This window comes from Mauremys mutica, chromosome 1 (assembly GCF_020497125.1).
Source record: "Mauremys mutica isolate MM-2020 ecotype Southern chromosome 1, ASM2049712v1, whole genome shotgun sequence".
In the NCBI taxonomy this organism is placed as follows: Eukaryota; Metazoa; Chordata; order Testudines; family Geoemydidae; genus Mauremys; species Mauremys mutica.
Window position 1 is genome coordinate 328703641 of NC_059072.1, and position 15576 is coordinate 328719216.

A 15576-nucleotide genomic window follows, 5' to 3' on the forward strand; every position below is an offset into this window, starting at 1 on the left:
CACAATAGGTATCTGAACTGCCTGGGCGAAATACATGTGAAAGGCCAGTGCCAAGTTTGCTGGGCATTCAAACCTAGAACAGAGAAGGACCGGGGAGGCTAGGCTGAAATTCCTGCTGATTCAGGTGGCACTCAGCCCACCATTGGAGCAGTCCCAGTCTCACTCAGTGCCAAATGCTGCAGCTTCAGTGAGAAGCACACTTCCAGTGCTGTTGGAGTCCCAGCACCGATCTCCCCCCAGCCATATTGAGGAAGAAATATAAGACTTGTAAAGAGGCTCTGACCAGGGGAAGATATCCACCTTCCAAGTCTAGGAAGAGGGGCAAGGAGTCGAGTTGAGTGCATTGGAAATCTAACCACTCCTCCTCCAAATCAGTTCCTAAGATAGCCCTGTTGTCTCCAGCGCTGCAAAGGGCACCATTGAGCGTGGTGCCAGAAGTGACACCATCAACTTAATCGGCATAGCAACAAGAAGTGATCTCCATGCTGACTACACAAGAGGCATTTGCAGCAGCAAGGAATTTGCTCTGCCTCTCAGTGTTGGAGTCTCCAACAGTGCAGGAGTCCGATCCTTCGGCACCATTGCCCCATCTGGCACCAGCTCCAGCAGTTCAGCTTGCAGTACTGCACCAGGCACCTACTTCACAGAGAGTGGGTCCATTGGTACCATCCTGGGAGGAGCCAGCAATGATAGCGGGGTTCCTCCCATCCCTGGGTACTCAGCACCAATCCCTGGCACTGAGGGGAACTGCCTTTCCATGGTTGGAGGAAGGGGAATCTCTCTAGGTGGTCTTGGAGTGGGATTTTATGTCTCACAAGCCTGAAGCAGGACCCTCCAGTCCCCTCAGAGATCCTCACAACCCATAATGCTGCCATGGAAATGTAATCAGGAGTTCATTGGGGACCTGTCCTGTATCAATGGCCTTTTTGGAACCCATGGGGGTTTCCTTTCAGCTTCCAGATCTTCCTCTCGCTATGCCTCCTCATTGCCCTCATCTAGACAGGGGAGACTGCACACCAAACTGCCAGGCATTAGAAAGAGGTCATAGAAGCAGAGGAACAGCCTGTTGGAGAAATTGAACCACTTCCACTCTTGGCTTCCTCCTCATCCTCTCCAGACAGGCAGTTTCTGCAGCGGTAACTTCACCCCCTCCTAGTGATTTTTAAAGATGATGAGGATTATTAAGGAGGGGGCTGTAGACGTGGGCATTCAGGTCAAGGAAGTCAGGGAATCTTCACATTGCCCGATTGACATTTTATTGATGGCAGGTCCCTCCAAGGTAGCTCTACCAATTAATGAGGCAATACAAGAGCCTATAAAAATGCTATTGCAGACCCCATCTTCATGGCTGCCCACCTCAAGGGCAAAGCGCAAGTACTATGTGCGTTCCCAAGGCTTTGAATATCTCTACACTGACCCACCTCCAGGGTCACTAGTTGTTACAGCAGCTAATGAGAGAGAGTGACAGGGGCATCAGACTGCCACCCCCAAATCAAAGGATGCAAAGAGGTTGAACTTATTTGGCAGGAAGATTTATTCAGCTGGGGATTTGCAGCTTTGAATTGCCAACCAACAGGCTCTGGTGGGGTGTGAGGATTTTAATTTATGGGGCTCCCTGGAGAACTTTAAAGAGCTGCTTCCAGAGAACACAAGGCAGGAGTTCTCTTCTCTAGTGAACAAGGGCAGACTAGTCTCAAAAACATAGCTTGTGGCTGGGCTGGATGCGGCAGATTCAGCAGTTAGGACCATGGCATCTGCAGTTGCCATGTGGAGGCCCTCTTTGTTACAGTGCTTTAGTCTCCCCTATGAAGTCCAGAATACTATTCATAACTTGCCATTTGAGGGTCCTTCTCTGTTCTCAGTGTAGTTGGATAGCAGGCTCCATGGGCTTAAGGACTTAAAAGCCACCTTCAAGTCCTTGGATTTCTACATGCCTGTCCAGATCTCTAGATTGGTGGACAAATCCTGCCAATGTATGTGTAGGCATTCCATTTTCCCACCCACAACCACTGTTCATGCTAGTGACAGACAGTTCTCTTGGATGGGCTCTCTACAGACTTAATGTCTATGGCCCCCAGAAGACTTAGCTTGACACAACTTCAGAGAGCTGAAAGCTGTAAGACTGGTGTGCCAAGTGTTGCTGCCGCAGATCAAGGGAAACATCCTGTTAATCCTCACAGACAACACAGCAGCTATGTTCTATCTCAACAAGCAAAGAGGAGACCACGCCTCCCCACTCTGTCGAGTGTTGCCAACTCGACAGATCTAGAAGCTTCCTGAACAATCTATCAGATCACCTGAACTGATTGTTTACATATCACCACGAGTGGTCTCTTTATCTAGATGTGGCCAGATACATCTTCCATCAGTAGGGGATTCCCCAAGGGGACCCAATTGTGACAAACACCAACAGAAAGAGTCAGCAATTCTACTTTCTACAACGTGACAGTACCGGTTCCCTGCCAGCTTTTGCTGCTGTGGTCAGGCAGGCTTCTCTATGCTTTGCCTGCAGTCCTGCTTATTCACAGGGTGTTACTAACAATAAAGATAAGACGGGACCAGCTCCAGTGTGGGACCCATGAACCTTGGTTCTCCACTCTTCTGGCGCTGTCAGTGAAATCTCCAATCTTACTTCCACTAGAGTCAGACCTAATCTCCCAAGATCATGGTGCCTACTCCATCTAAGCTTACAGTCTTGAAAAAGGTTCAAGAGAACCTGCTAAATAGTACAAAACCTTCTACAAGACAGTATTCTCTCTAAGTGGAGGGTTTTTTTTTTCCATTTAGTCTCACCAGTATGGGGTATCACTGTCCCATTCATTGGTTCAACATATCCTGGACTACTTATTGCACCTGGTTTAGCTGTTAGTTCAATAAAAGTACATCTGGCAGCTATTTCAGCTTTCCAGCCTAAAGTGGATAATTGCTCTCTTTTCTCTAACATGTCCATAAGGTTTTTGAAAGGCCTTATCAAGCTGTATCCTCAGGCCCAAGACCCCATTCCCTGATGGATTCCTTTGTTTAAGCCTTTGGCTACTTTGCTTTCTGCTGTATCTATCAGTGAAGGTGAAATTTTTAATGGCCATCACCTCATCCAGAAGGGTAGGAAAGCTGTGCACCTTAATGTCCAGGCCTCCCTGTATGATATTCTTTAAGGATAAGTCTCCTTGTGTCCTCATCGGGGTTTGTTCCAATGGTAGTGTCTTCTTTCCATATCAACCAGCCCGTTTATTTGCCTGCATTCTTTCAGAAGCCACATTTGAGCAGGGAAGAGGAGTATTTGCATACCCCGGATGTCAGATGAACTCTGGCATTCTACCTGGACAGGACCAGGATTCTGTTAGTCCTCCCAACTGTTTGTAGCAGTAGCAGACAGAATAAAAGGACAATAGTCTCCACTCAAAGAATCTCTTCTTGGATAGCCTCCTGCATACATGTGCTATGACTTGGCTATAGTTTCTGGAGCAGGTTCTGATTGTAGACATCTGTAGAGTGGCAACTTGGTCCTCATTCCACACATTTGCTTCCCATTATGCTGTTCCTCAAGACTCCAGAGATGATGCTAGAACTGGAAAAGTTGTCCTCCAATGTTTATTTAAATAGACTGTAGTGACAAATGTAACTGCCCTGGGAGGGAAGCCCACCTGGGTTCTCTACAGATTCCATGTCTGTGGTCCCCCGAAGACTTAGCTTGACACATTAACATCAGAGATGTATTCGTGACTTGGTAGTAGGCTACAAGTCAATCATGGAGATCACGGATTTCGTGATTTTACAAGATCAGCAACTTCCTCAAAATTCCCCTAACTCAGCCCTGGGTGGCCAGGCTTGGGTTCCGGCCCCTGGTGGCAAGACATGGGCTCTGACCCCAGGGAGTGGGGCTTGGGCTCCGGCCCTGGGCCTGAGTCCTGCTGTGCAGGGTTGAAGCCAAGCCCTGAACCCTGCCACCCGTGACTAAAGTCCGAACCCCGTTTCCCATAACTTAGCTTCATGGGGCCCCAGGCAATTGCCCTGGTTGCTAGCCCCTAACACTGGCCTTTTGAACATTTCTGTGATTTTATTATTGCCCACATCCTGTCTGTGACTTTTAATAAAAATATTCAAGCCAAAATGTTAGCCTTATTTGTGAGTCAGAAAGAGTGAAATGCACATGTGCAATCTCTCAAAGAAGAAAAAACTGTTACTAACCTGTAGGTAGCTGTTGCTCTTCGAGATGCATTGCACATGTCCATTCCATGACCTGCCCTCCTACCCCTCTGCATTGGAATTCCACCAAGGAGGAACTGAGAGGGACTAGGAGTGACTCTACCCTTTATATCTGCATGCAGAACAGTAGAGGATGATCAAGCCACCCAACGGGTATTACTGTGGGAACAAGTTTCCTATGGCTGTGCGCTGGACACGTGGACACCAAGAGTGGAATGGACATGTGCAATGCATCTCCCCGAAAAACAGCTACTAAACAGGATTAGTAACTATTTTTCAGTAATTCCATGGAATAAATTAAACTGCAAACAGTTAAAGTTTAACTTCGTTAATGAGCTTACAGCTTTTAGTATAAAATTATTCCCTCTACCCCACTTTTATTTTGATAATACTTTCTACTGTTAAGCAGACCCTGTTATGCCATATTGATATTTACAGGGATTTCTTTTCCAGAGACAACTCTTAGCTAACTATGAGATCATAGCTGAAGCTGAGAATTTAGAAATGAACCACTAGAAATGTGTAGTCATACTGTCTTCTATGCTGTATTATTTTAAATGGTTGATTGGGGATTTTTTTAAACATATCCCTCCAATTGTGAACTTCATTGAGTTATGTTGCCTACAGAGGTTTTAGTTCCACAGAACAAAGGAAAAAGAATCTGAAGGGCCTAGCTGCTGCTCTGGGACTAGGAAACATTTGTTTGGCTCTTAAGGGAGTTTGGGACTATATGATTATGGGTCATTGAGCGTGTTTACATTAGAAATCAACTTTTCTGGTATATTTTGTGGTCTTATGAGGGTTGAGTTCATGAAAATGCAAATGTTTACGTATTTGGTTCATGTTTGAAGTAATGATTGCTATAATAAAATCTGACAGCTTGTGAGATAACGGAAAAAGGAAGTCAACAAGTTAGAAAAACAATAGTAAAAAAAGCAATAAATGGGAAGCTACAGTATCAAAGTTGGAAAATTAGTGCCAGGGTTCCATAAAATTGCACAAACAAAATGCATCCACAGATGACCAGATATACTGTTAATATATTGTTTTTGTAAAGGGAAATCATGCCTCACCAATCTACTAGAATTCTTTGAGGGGGTCAACAAGCATGTTGACAAGGGGGAGCCAGTGGATGTAGTGTAGTTAAATTTTCAGAAAGCCTTTGACATGGTCCCTCACCAAAGGCTCTTCAGCCAATTAAGCTGTCATGGGATAAGAGGGAAGATTCTCTCATGTATTGGTAACTGATTAAAGATAGAAAAAAAAAGTAGGCATAAATGATCAACTTTCACAGTGGAGAGAGATAAATAGTGGTGTCCCCAGGGGTCTGTACTGAGTTCAGTCCTATTCAACATTTTCATAAATGATCTGGGAAAAGGGGTAAACAGTGAGGTGGCAAAATCTGCAGAAGATACAAAACTACTCAGGATAGTTAAGTCCAAAGCAGGCTGCTAAGAGCTACAAAAAGATCTCTCAAACAAGTATTTCAACAAAATAGCAGATGAAATTCAATGTGGATAAATGCAAAGTAATGCACATTGGAAAACGGAATCCCAACTATACAAAATGATGAGGTCTAAATTAGCTGTTACCACTTAAGAAAGATTTTGGAGTCATTGTGAATAGTTCTCTGAAAACATCCACTCAATGTACAGCAGCAGTCAAAAAAGCTAACAGAATGTTGGGAATCATTAAGAAAGGGATAGATAATAAGACATGAAATATCATATTGACTCTATATAAATCCATGGTACACCCACATCTTGAATACTGCATGCAGTATGCAAAAGATACATTGGAATTGGAAAAGGTTCATGAAAGGGCAACAAAAATGATTAGGGGTATCGAACGGCTGCCATATGAGGAGAGAATAAGAAGACTGGGACTTTTCAGCTTGGAAAAGAGATGACTAAGGGGGGATATGATAGTGGTCTATAAAATCATGACAGGTGTAGAGAAAATAAATAAGGAAGTGTTATTTACTCCTCATAACACCAGAACTAGGGGTTACCAAATGAAATTAATAGGTAGCAGGTTTAAAACAAACAAAAGGAAATCCTTGCCAGGGGATGTTGTTAAGGCCAAGACTATAACAGGGTTCAAAAAAGAACTAGATAAGTTCATGGAGGATAACTCCATTCGTGGCTATTAGCCATGATGGGTAGGGATGGTGTCCCTAGCCTCTATTTGCCAAGAGCTGGGAGTGGAAGACGGGATGGATCACTTGATGATTGCCTGTTCTGTTCATTCCCTCTGGGGCACCTGGCATTGGCCACTGTCAGAAGATAGGATACTGGGATAGATAGACCTTTGCTCTGACCCAATATGGCCATTCTTATGTATACATTTAACTAGCCATTTGTACGTGCAATTAGCATGGGTATTATAATAATTATGGCAGTGGTTCTCAATCAGGGGTAAGTGTATCCTTAGGCGTACGCAGAGGTCTTCCGGGGGCTACATCAACTCATCTAGGTACTTGCCTAGTTTTACAACAGGCTACATAAAAAAAGCACTCGCAAAGTCAGTACAAACTAAAATTTCATACAAATAAAATGAGAAAGCAAGCAATTTTTCAGTAATAGTGTGCTGTGGCACTTTTATACTTCTATGTCTGATTTTGTAAGCAAGTAGTTTTTAAGTGAGTTGAAACTTGGGGTACACAAGACAATCAGACTCCTGAATGGGGTACAGTAGTCTGGAAAGGTTGAGAACCACTGAATTATGGTAACCACACACACAGATTTTGTGCATACAATTATGAAAATCTGGCCCATAAAACAATATTCGTGTGACCTTATAAACTATATTTAATCTTGATGAAACTTGAGATTGGCTGCAGGTATGTGACTTGGATCTGTTAAAAGGCTTGTTTTATATCCAGCACATCACATTATACTATGACTCACATCTCTCAGCATTTAGATGAGACCTGGTATGCAGCGAAAGCATTTCCAGAGCTTTGGCACTTTCAACAGAGCTTTCAAAGGAAGCAGAAGTGTGAGAGGAAAATGGAGGCCGATCCCGTATTCCTTGCACAGACTTCAATGTCCTGTGATTTACAATGTACTAAAAGCTTTCTGGCTTTAGCAGAGAAAGCAGGAGAGTGGTAGACCTGATAGCTTTCACACATCCTGTCACCATTGTTGTAATACAGAATCTCTTCTGTGATTTGTTTCTGAAAGAAATATTGCTAACAGTGAATGGATTGATATTGCAACTTTGACTAGTGGGAAAATCCTGAGCTCATGATTTATTTTTTACTTTGTCCATACCCAGGGAGCGGGATCAGGGCACGTGGGCTTGCCCCGCTCTGTCTGCCTGGCGCTCCTGCCAGGGAGCGGAGTTGGGGGGCTTGCCCCACCCCCACTCCCTGTCTGGAGCACTGGGTAGGCAGGTGGAGCGGGGCAAGCCCCCGTGCCCCGACCCCGCTCCCTGGCGGGAGTGCCGGGTGGGCGGAGGAGGGCACGGTCCCACACCTCAACCCTGCTCCACTGCACGCGTGTTGGGTGGGCGGAGCGGGGCAAGCTGACGGAGTGGGTGGGGTTGCAGGGGTGCCCATTATTCTGGGGCCCCCAGACACGGGACTCCTTGGCCCAGTGACTAATATGCCACTGGTTGTATGACAATATTTATTTAAAACTGTTTCATACATTTAAAAGGCACAGTTGCCAACTTTCATGCGGTAACTAAGGACTCCGACTTTCACAATAAACCAAAAATCAAGCTACTCCCATTTCAGAACAAGGCCAAAACAAGCCAATCCCTAAGAACCCCAACACTCTATGTTCCCCCCAGCGTGCATCTGGGACTGTGGTGGGCCTGCTATGCATCCCTGACTCTCTCCCCACCTTGCCTCTGTTTGCTCCTGCCCCCCACTTGCTGGAAAAAAAAAAAGAAGCAAGCTACAAGCCAAAAATTAGCCAACAAGCAATTCACAAGCCACTTAAGCCAAAAACAAGCCCGATTTCTGTGTGGCTTTTTTTTTTTGGGTGGGTTTGGGATGTCTGTTGTTCAAGATCTGTTTCTTATCTCCTTATGTTTCTTTTATATATGGTAGCAGCATATTAATCTTAATAGCTAGAGTTAATACTGTAAAAGGAATTCTCCAGAGCGTTGACCTTCAGAGATAAAGGTCACTGTGCATATGTCATTTAATGTATTAAAATCCATAGGCATTATTTTTGGCATCGTTTTTTTATCATGCTTAAAATGCTGCTTAATTATTTAATGTGAAGTGTGTATTCCAGTGAAACAAAAAGGTTTTCTGTTTATTTCTGACTGCTTAACTGTAATCTAGTGATTTAGCTGAATTGATGGCTTCAATATTATTCAATAATATTCTATTTGTAACATTTCCAGTTTATCAAAAAGCAAAAAGCTTCACATATAAGCTTATTCTTCAGAGTGCTGGTCTTGCTGGATATGTTTTATTATGATTTTGACCAAAGAGTTTTCCTAAGAAGTCATTCTCCAATATTATCTGCATATTTTTGCAGTGTGCAAAGGTGGCACTAATAGGTTTGTGGAGAGAGAAAGAGAACTCAGAAGACTCAGAGGAAAAAGCTAACATTGATTTGCATGAAGCTGCTAAAATTAACTCCACAATTATGTAGATTTGTTGTGTGCAGCTGTTCCTGTTGAAAGCATAAAAACTGTGCCCTATCAGAGCAATTCAAAGCATGCTTTAGTATATGTTGCTTAACAGAGCAAAAATATCATGTTTCTATGAAATTACAATGTTACAGTTGTATAAGAATTAGAAATATAAATGCTTTCATCAGGATAGGGATGAAAACATACGCTGCTTCCCTTCTGGTCTCTGTTTGCTTGCTTACTAATGACTAGGTAATAACATAGCCTAAATAGAGTAGTATAGAACAGGGCTTAGTTGATACTGGGTTAAATTGGATTAATTTATTATCATTTAGGTTAGATTGGAACTTTTATCTACTTAGATTGCAATGATATAAAGCAATGCAGAATTGTCTTTTCCTTTCTTCATTATCAACAGACACTGCTCGGATATGATTTTACTAGCATAATTTTGAAGTGGATTTGTAAACTCTATACTACGAGTGTGGTCTTAACATTAGCACTGCTATAACATAACTTTTCATCGGCTTGAGAGAAATACAGAATAAATAAAAGACCAATTCACATCCAGTATAAGAACTTTCCCTCGTTCTTTGTGGTTAAAAAAATCTGGAGAGGGACTCAGGTCCAATTCTGTGCTCTGCCACAGCTTTCCATATGACCTTGAGCAAGTCACTGAATTCCCCATCTGTAAAATGTGAGTGACAATTCTTTCCTCCCATTTCTTTGTCTGTCTTGTCTACTTAAATTGTCTTTTTTTCCCTCTCAGTTGGGGATCTCTAAACTGATCAATGGGGAGTGTGGTATTATGAATAGTTATCATTTAAATCAGAGCACCAGGGAGAAAAAGGGACTCCATAGAACTGCAATTGCTTATGTACACAGTGAATTTAACAAAAAATTTCCATTCCAACAGGACATATTTAGTGTAACCAGAATCTTCTGGCTGTTCAGACAAACATGACCAATTCCACTTAGAATCATAAAGTTTAGGCTCAGAAGGGACTATCAGATCAAACCTCTGATAAATCACAGGCCACCAGCACCAGCCAGCATCCACACATTGAACCCAACAACCAAAATTAGACCAAAATATCACAGCCCACAGGAGACTACTAGACTATTATGTGCCACAGGCAGAGAATAGGAGAGGCTGAAGTGCACCAGTGCCTGAGGTCCCTACAGTGGCAGAGAATTGATTAAGTGAGTTATATTCAGATAATCCTGGCAAGTGACCTGCATTCCATGTGGCAGAGGAAGGCGAATAACATCCAAGGTCACTACCAGTCTTGACCTGAGGGAGAATTGCTTCCCAACCGCACATATGGTGATGAGTTAGACCCTGAGCATCTGAGCAAGAAACAGCCAGCCAAACACCTGAGAGAGAGGTGGCTTGGTGCCACCTCAGAGCAATGGCCCATCCCTTCCTGTGCCCTGTGTCCTGCTGCGGCCATCTCTGATGCTTCTGATAAGATGACAAAAAACCAACCAAACAAAAACCCAACGCAGCAGCATACACTAGGGTGGGGGAATCCTTTTCTGACCCCTGCTCCTCTCATACTTTTATATGGCATGTGGCCCCAAATGCTCTGTACACTCCAAAGATCATAATTTTCTAGAATGTACTGTGTTTAATGTCTTCTGATGGAGCTGACTTGCTGAACAAAATGTTCAGTAAAGAACTGGTAGGAATGGAGTCATTTATTTATGTATTGTTACTGGGGTAGTGCTCTTCACTGCTTGTTTTTAGTTCAGATTTCCTTCTTTTATCACTGGGCTGGTCCGCTTTTACAAGCAGCTGCTTAAATCATTCAAGTTGTGTATGTTTTAACTAAACAGTTAAATGCTGCAGTTCTCTTTTAAAATTGTTAAGATTGTTGGTGATGCGAATAGTCTCATCAGCATGTGGAAATCTGTACTGTAATGTTCCTTGCTCAAGCTGTGGTTTCCTAGCAACGTCTGCTTTTACCTAATGTCTAAATCAGTCTCCGTAAGCTATAAAATATCCTATTTCAGGTTGGCTAACTTCAATGAGAAATTTGTCATTTTTATGTGGAAACGTTACTGCGAAAGAGCACGTTTGCATATAGAACCATTTTTAGACAATGTCTGAACAATGTGGTTATGCAACTGTAGTTCATGTGCTGAGTTACTGAGCTCACCAGCATTAGCACCTCACTTTAAAGGTGATTCCTTTGCTGTGTATTTGATTTGAAAAACTGCATAGTTCATAAGGAAGTTGGACGTTACAAGTTTTGTACTTTATTTTTAGGAGTGTGGGCAGAGTGGGCCAAAATTCAGGTCTGGTGTCAGGGGATGAAACTCTACCAAAGTCAATGGAACTACACCATGGCTGAATTTGGCTCAGTGTCTTTAACAAATACCAGCGAAGAGGAGTTGGCCTGTAACTCGGCATGCTTCCCTGGTTTCTGGGGTGTGGGGATTTGCAGGATTTGTTAGCCTATTCAGGGGCTTTTTCATCACTCCAGCCATTTTAACTCAAGTACTTCCCATGTGCTTTATTAATTTTGTAAAGAAAACCACACCCCGTATTTACAATTTCTATTTCTTTTGAAGGGACTCCTTAATATCCAGTTATGCAGTGCACCCCTCCTCTGAAACAGTTATTACATATATGCTGCAACAAGGGCAATTATAAGGGGGTTTAACATACTTGATAGCTCTGGTACAACAGCTTAATGGTATATGTGAATCTGAGAAATTGAATGGAGTATTTATTTTACTGAAATGGTATTTTCATGCTTTACTATTATGAGGATGTGGATTTCTGGGATATATTGGATTAAAAACATTTCTCTTATTAATCAGAGACTGTGACAATGTCAGTTCTAAGTAGAATGTAGAGTTTGAAAACTGTACAGAGTGCTGTGCCTATAACCATAGAGTAATGCTGATCAAGCTGGGCAGCAGAGTGGAACCCAATCCTGAACTAATGAGAGTTCAGCTACAGGGCCACCAACTTATTCTTCCTCTGCTTACTAGGAAGAGAGGCCTGAGAGAGAAGCACATTGCTAATTGCCTCATTAGCAAGAGGAGGATTGCAGAGAAGCAGATACCTCTTCAGATCTGGCCATTCTTCACCCATGCTGCCACTTTTTCTCAGACCTCATTCTCTTCAGAATGTGCCCTACACCAGGATACCCAGACATCCTGATTCTTTGGGAACATACCAGGGAGCACCCTGGTCAGTTACAGTGAAATCTGTCCAAATATAACCCCATAGTTCTTTGAGTAATGTTCATATGAGGACTCCACTTCAGGTGCACATGCGCCTTTGATCAGAGACTTTTGGTAGTAGTGTTCAGTCTGCACATGCTCTCTAGCTATCCCAGAGATGGGCAAACTACAGCCTGCGGTCCACATCCGGCCCGCAGGACCCTCCTGCCCGGTCCCTGAGCTCCTGGCCTGGGATGCTAGCCCCCAGCTTCCCCCGCCCCCTGCACTGTTCCCCTCCCCCACAGCCTCAGCTCACTGCGGCACCGGCGCAATGCTCTGGGTGGTGGGGCTGTGAGCTCTTGCCGAGCAGCACAGCTACAGAGCCATGGCCTGACCTGGTGCTCTGTGCTGCACGGTGACGTGGCTGGCTCCAGCCGGGTGGCGTGGCTGCCTGTCCTGATGCTCTGGGTGGCGTGGCTGTGGCACTGCCAGCCACTGGTGCTCCAGGCAGTGCAGTAAGGATGCAGGGAGCAGGGGGTTTGGATAGAGGACAGGGAAGTTCAGGATGGTGGTCAGGGGCCGGGGGTGTGGATAGAGGTCGGGGCAGTTAGAGGGTGGGGAACAGGGGGGTTGAATGGGGACGGGGTCCCGGGGAGGCAGTCAGGAAGGAGGGGGGGTTGATGGGGCAGCGGGGGGCAGCCAGGGGCAGGGGGTCTGGAAGCAGGCAGGCAGAAGTGGTGGTAGGATGGGGCAGGGGTCCGGGGGGGCAATCAGGAATGAGAGGAGGGGTTGCATGGGGCAGCGAGGGGCAGTCAGGGGCAGGGGTCTGGAGGTGGTCAGGGGACAGGGAGCGATGGATGGGGCAGGGTTCCCGGGGTGGCCATCAGGGGACAGGGATCGGGGCGGGGGGGGGAGGTTGGAAGGGGCAGGAGTCTCGGGGAGGCCATCAGGGAGTGACAAGCAAGGGGGGGTCAGATAGGGGGCAGTGGCTGGCCCAGGTCTGGCTGTTTGGGGAGGCACAGCCTCCCCTAACCGGCCCTCCATACAATTTTGGAAACCCGATGTGGCCCTCAGACCAAAAAGTTTGCCTGCTCCAAGCTATCCCCATGTTCCATACCAAGGACAATGTAGGACACGTCTCCTTCAGTTCCTTCTCAACTGCCTTGGCCTGAGACAGAGTGACTTGTGGTGCCCACTTTCTTAACTATCCTCCTTTTTAGGTGTAGTTTTTAGCAGTTCTGAGTAATTTGTAAAAGCAGCAAAGAGTCCTGTGGCACCTTATAGACTAACAGACGTTTTGGAGCATGAGCTTTCGTGGGTGAATACCCACTTTGTCGGATGCAGTAAGGGGGCAGGGAGCAGGGGGGGGTTGGATAGAGGACAGGGAAGTTCATGCTCCAATACGTCTGTTAGTCTATAAGGTGCCACAGGACTCTTTGCTGCTTTTACAGATCCAGACTAACACGGCTCCCCCTCTGATACTGAGTAATTTGGTTTTTACTGAGCTTCTTTTCATTTTATTAGTTTTTAATACTTCAGTAGTGTATTTGGGGGACTTTTGGAAGATGCCTCTCCCCAGCTCATCCCCAAGGGGGTTTCCTGATTTCTCTGAGAAGTGTATTTTCTCCCTCAGGTTATAACTAAATCCTCATTTGCCAGGATTCTATCCAAATTAGTGATGGCCACTCTCGCCGTCTCTGCTGCTTAGGGAACACACACACACACACACGTCCCATGTAAGTGCAGAATTTGTTCAGGGTTTATGAGCTGGCCTAGAAAAAACAAGGAGATAATCTGAGGCTTCTCATGATGGAGAACTCTCTTTGACTGTCTTCAGACCTGGATCTTGATGCTCTCCCTATACAGAAGTCCTCCAGTGTTCAGAGTGCCCCATCGGCTTCCACAGCTCAGTTGCCTTATAGGCCTTCTTGGAAGAAAATGTTGATGGACAGCGCCAAAACTTAGAGGAAAAAAAGAAATTCTAGATCCCCTCATAAAGAAGTTGGTGCTAAGAAATCTAGATTACCTGAGAGACCTGCAGTTTCAGAGACCTCGCCTCCCAAGAAGGGTACCGCTGATGCTTTGAGTGCTCCTAGTGCAGAGGGACCCTTGTCATCCAAGGTTTTAGGTACCTCTATGTCCCACAGTACCCAGCATCTTTTGGTACTGAGGTCAGTCCCAGACCATCTAAGAACAATTGTAATAGTAATGACCCTAAGAACTTAGTAACAAAAGAATTGGTGCCTATTGCTGCACTCTTGTTGGTACTTCAGTTAAGGCCACAAACTGATCCGACAATACTGATGAAGCCAAAATAGGCAGCAGAACTGATTCACTCACCCTGAGCCTCACCAGGTTCCTGAGCTGTTGCACTCAGTACTGGAAGAGTTCATATACTCCAGGGACCTGTTTATTTCTGGTGAGCCTGAGTCTCCCTGGCTAATGAGTATAGAAAGACTTCAGACCAGAATCACATCTGTCACTGGTATCATACCATTCTCTGGTACTGTTTTGCTTCCTGGCACCCACTAGAAGGGCAGACAATCTGTTGCAGCACTGCCATCTGCCCCTACTCTGAGATGAGGACAGCTCCTCGGACTCCCAGATCTCGGTTCAAGGCTTGCTTGATTACTGACCCAGAGCTGCCTTTCCAGACACTTATTCTGTGAGGGGAAACCTCAAGACAAAGGCACGTTGGTCACCATGCACTCTTCCTGGTACCACCAATCTTGGGTGTGTCCACCTTTCCCTTATGACCCTCTTCAGTGGCCTTTTTGGGACCTGTAGGTTGCCTATAGACAACAGTTCTGCAGTGGGAATGTCAGAGGTAGCAACCACCCTCATGTGCTACTCCATGTCAATATTCACCCCACTTTTGAGAAACACGGGGAAAGAATTTATCAGGAAGTTACTCCATGGACTAACTTTTTTCCCCCTCTTCCTCACCTAATGAGATGATAAAGTCTCCTCCCCCCTCACATGTGGATGATTTTAAGCCATTCCAAGAGCTCATGAAGAGACTCAGACTCCTTCCAGATCACCTTAGAGGAAGTTCATGAGACCGAGCACAGACTCTTACACATTCTTCATACTGCCATGTCTAGTTGGTTAGCCTTACCTATAAATGAGGCCTTGCTTCAAGCTAGTATAACAATTTCACAAACCCCAGCAAGCATGCCTTCAACTTGAAATAGGACGGGTAAATACTATGTTCCTGCTAAAGGTTCTGAGTTTTTCTTCATGCACCCAGCCCCAACTCCTTGCTGGTGTTTGCTGTGAATGAACGAAGTAGACAACACTATTTGAAAGCCACTCTGCATGATAAGTACTATAAATACCTAGACCTCTTTGGTTGCTAAATTTACTCTTCTGCTTTGTTGCAATTTAGAATGGACAATTACCAAGCCCTGCATGAAAAAATATAACCATACCAACAATGAGAAATTTAGCTTTTTTGATGATGTGCTTCAGGAAAAAGGAGATCCGTTCTAGGTGATCATCACAAAGGGACAGCTATTTGCAAGAACTTTGTTGCAAGCACACTTTGCCTCCTGGCTGAAATCAAAGATTCTGGGGGAGGTCCAGAACACCACTGAG

At 44.8% G+C, this 15576-nt stretch overlaps 1 protein-coding gene across 2 annotated transcripts in view; it reads left to right on the forward strand.

Moving 5' to 3' along the window:
• GUCY1A2 (guanylate cyclase 1 soluble subunit alpha 2) overlaps positions 1-15576 on the forward strand; it is a 264368-nt gene that overhangs the window by 178378 nt on the left and 70414 nt on the right. The window lies entirely within an intron of this gene.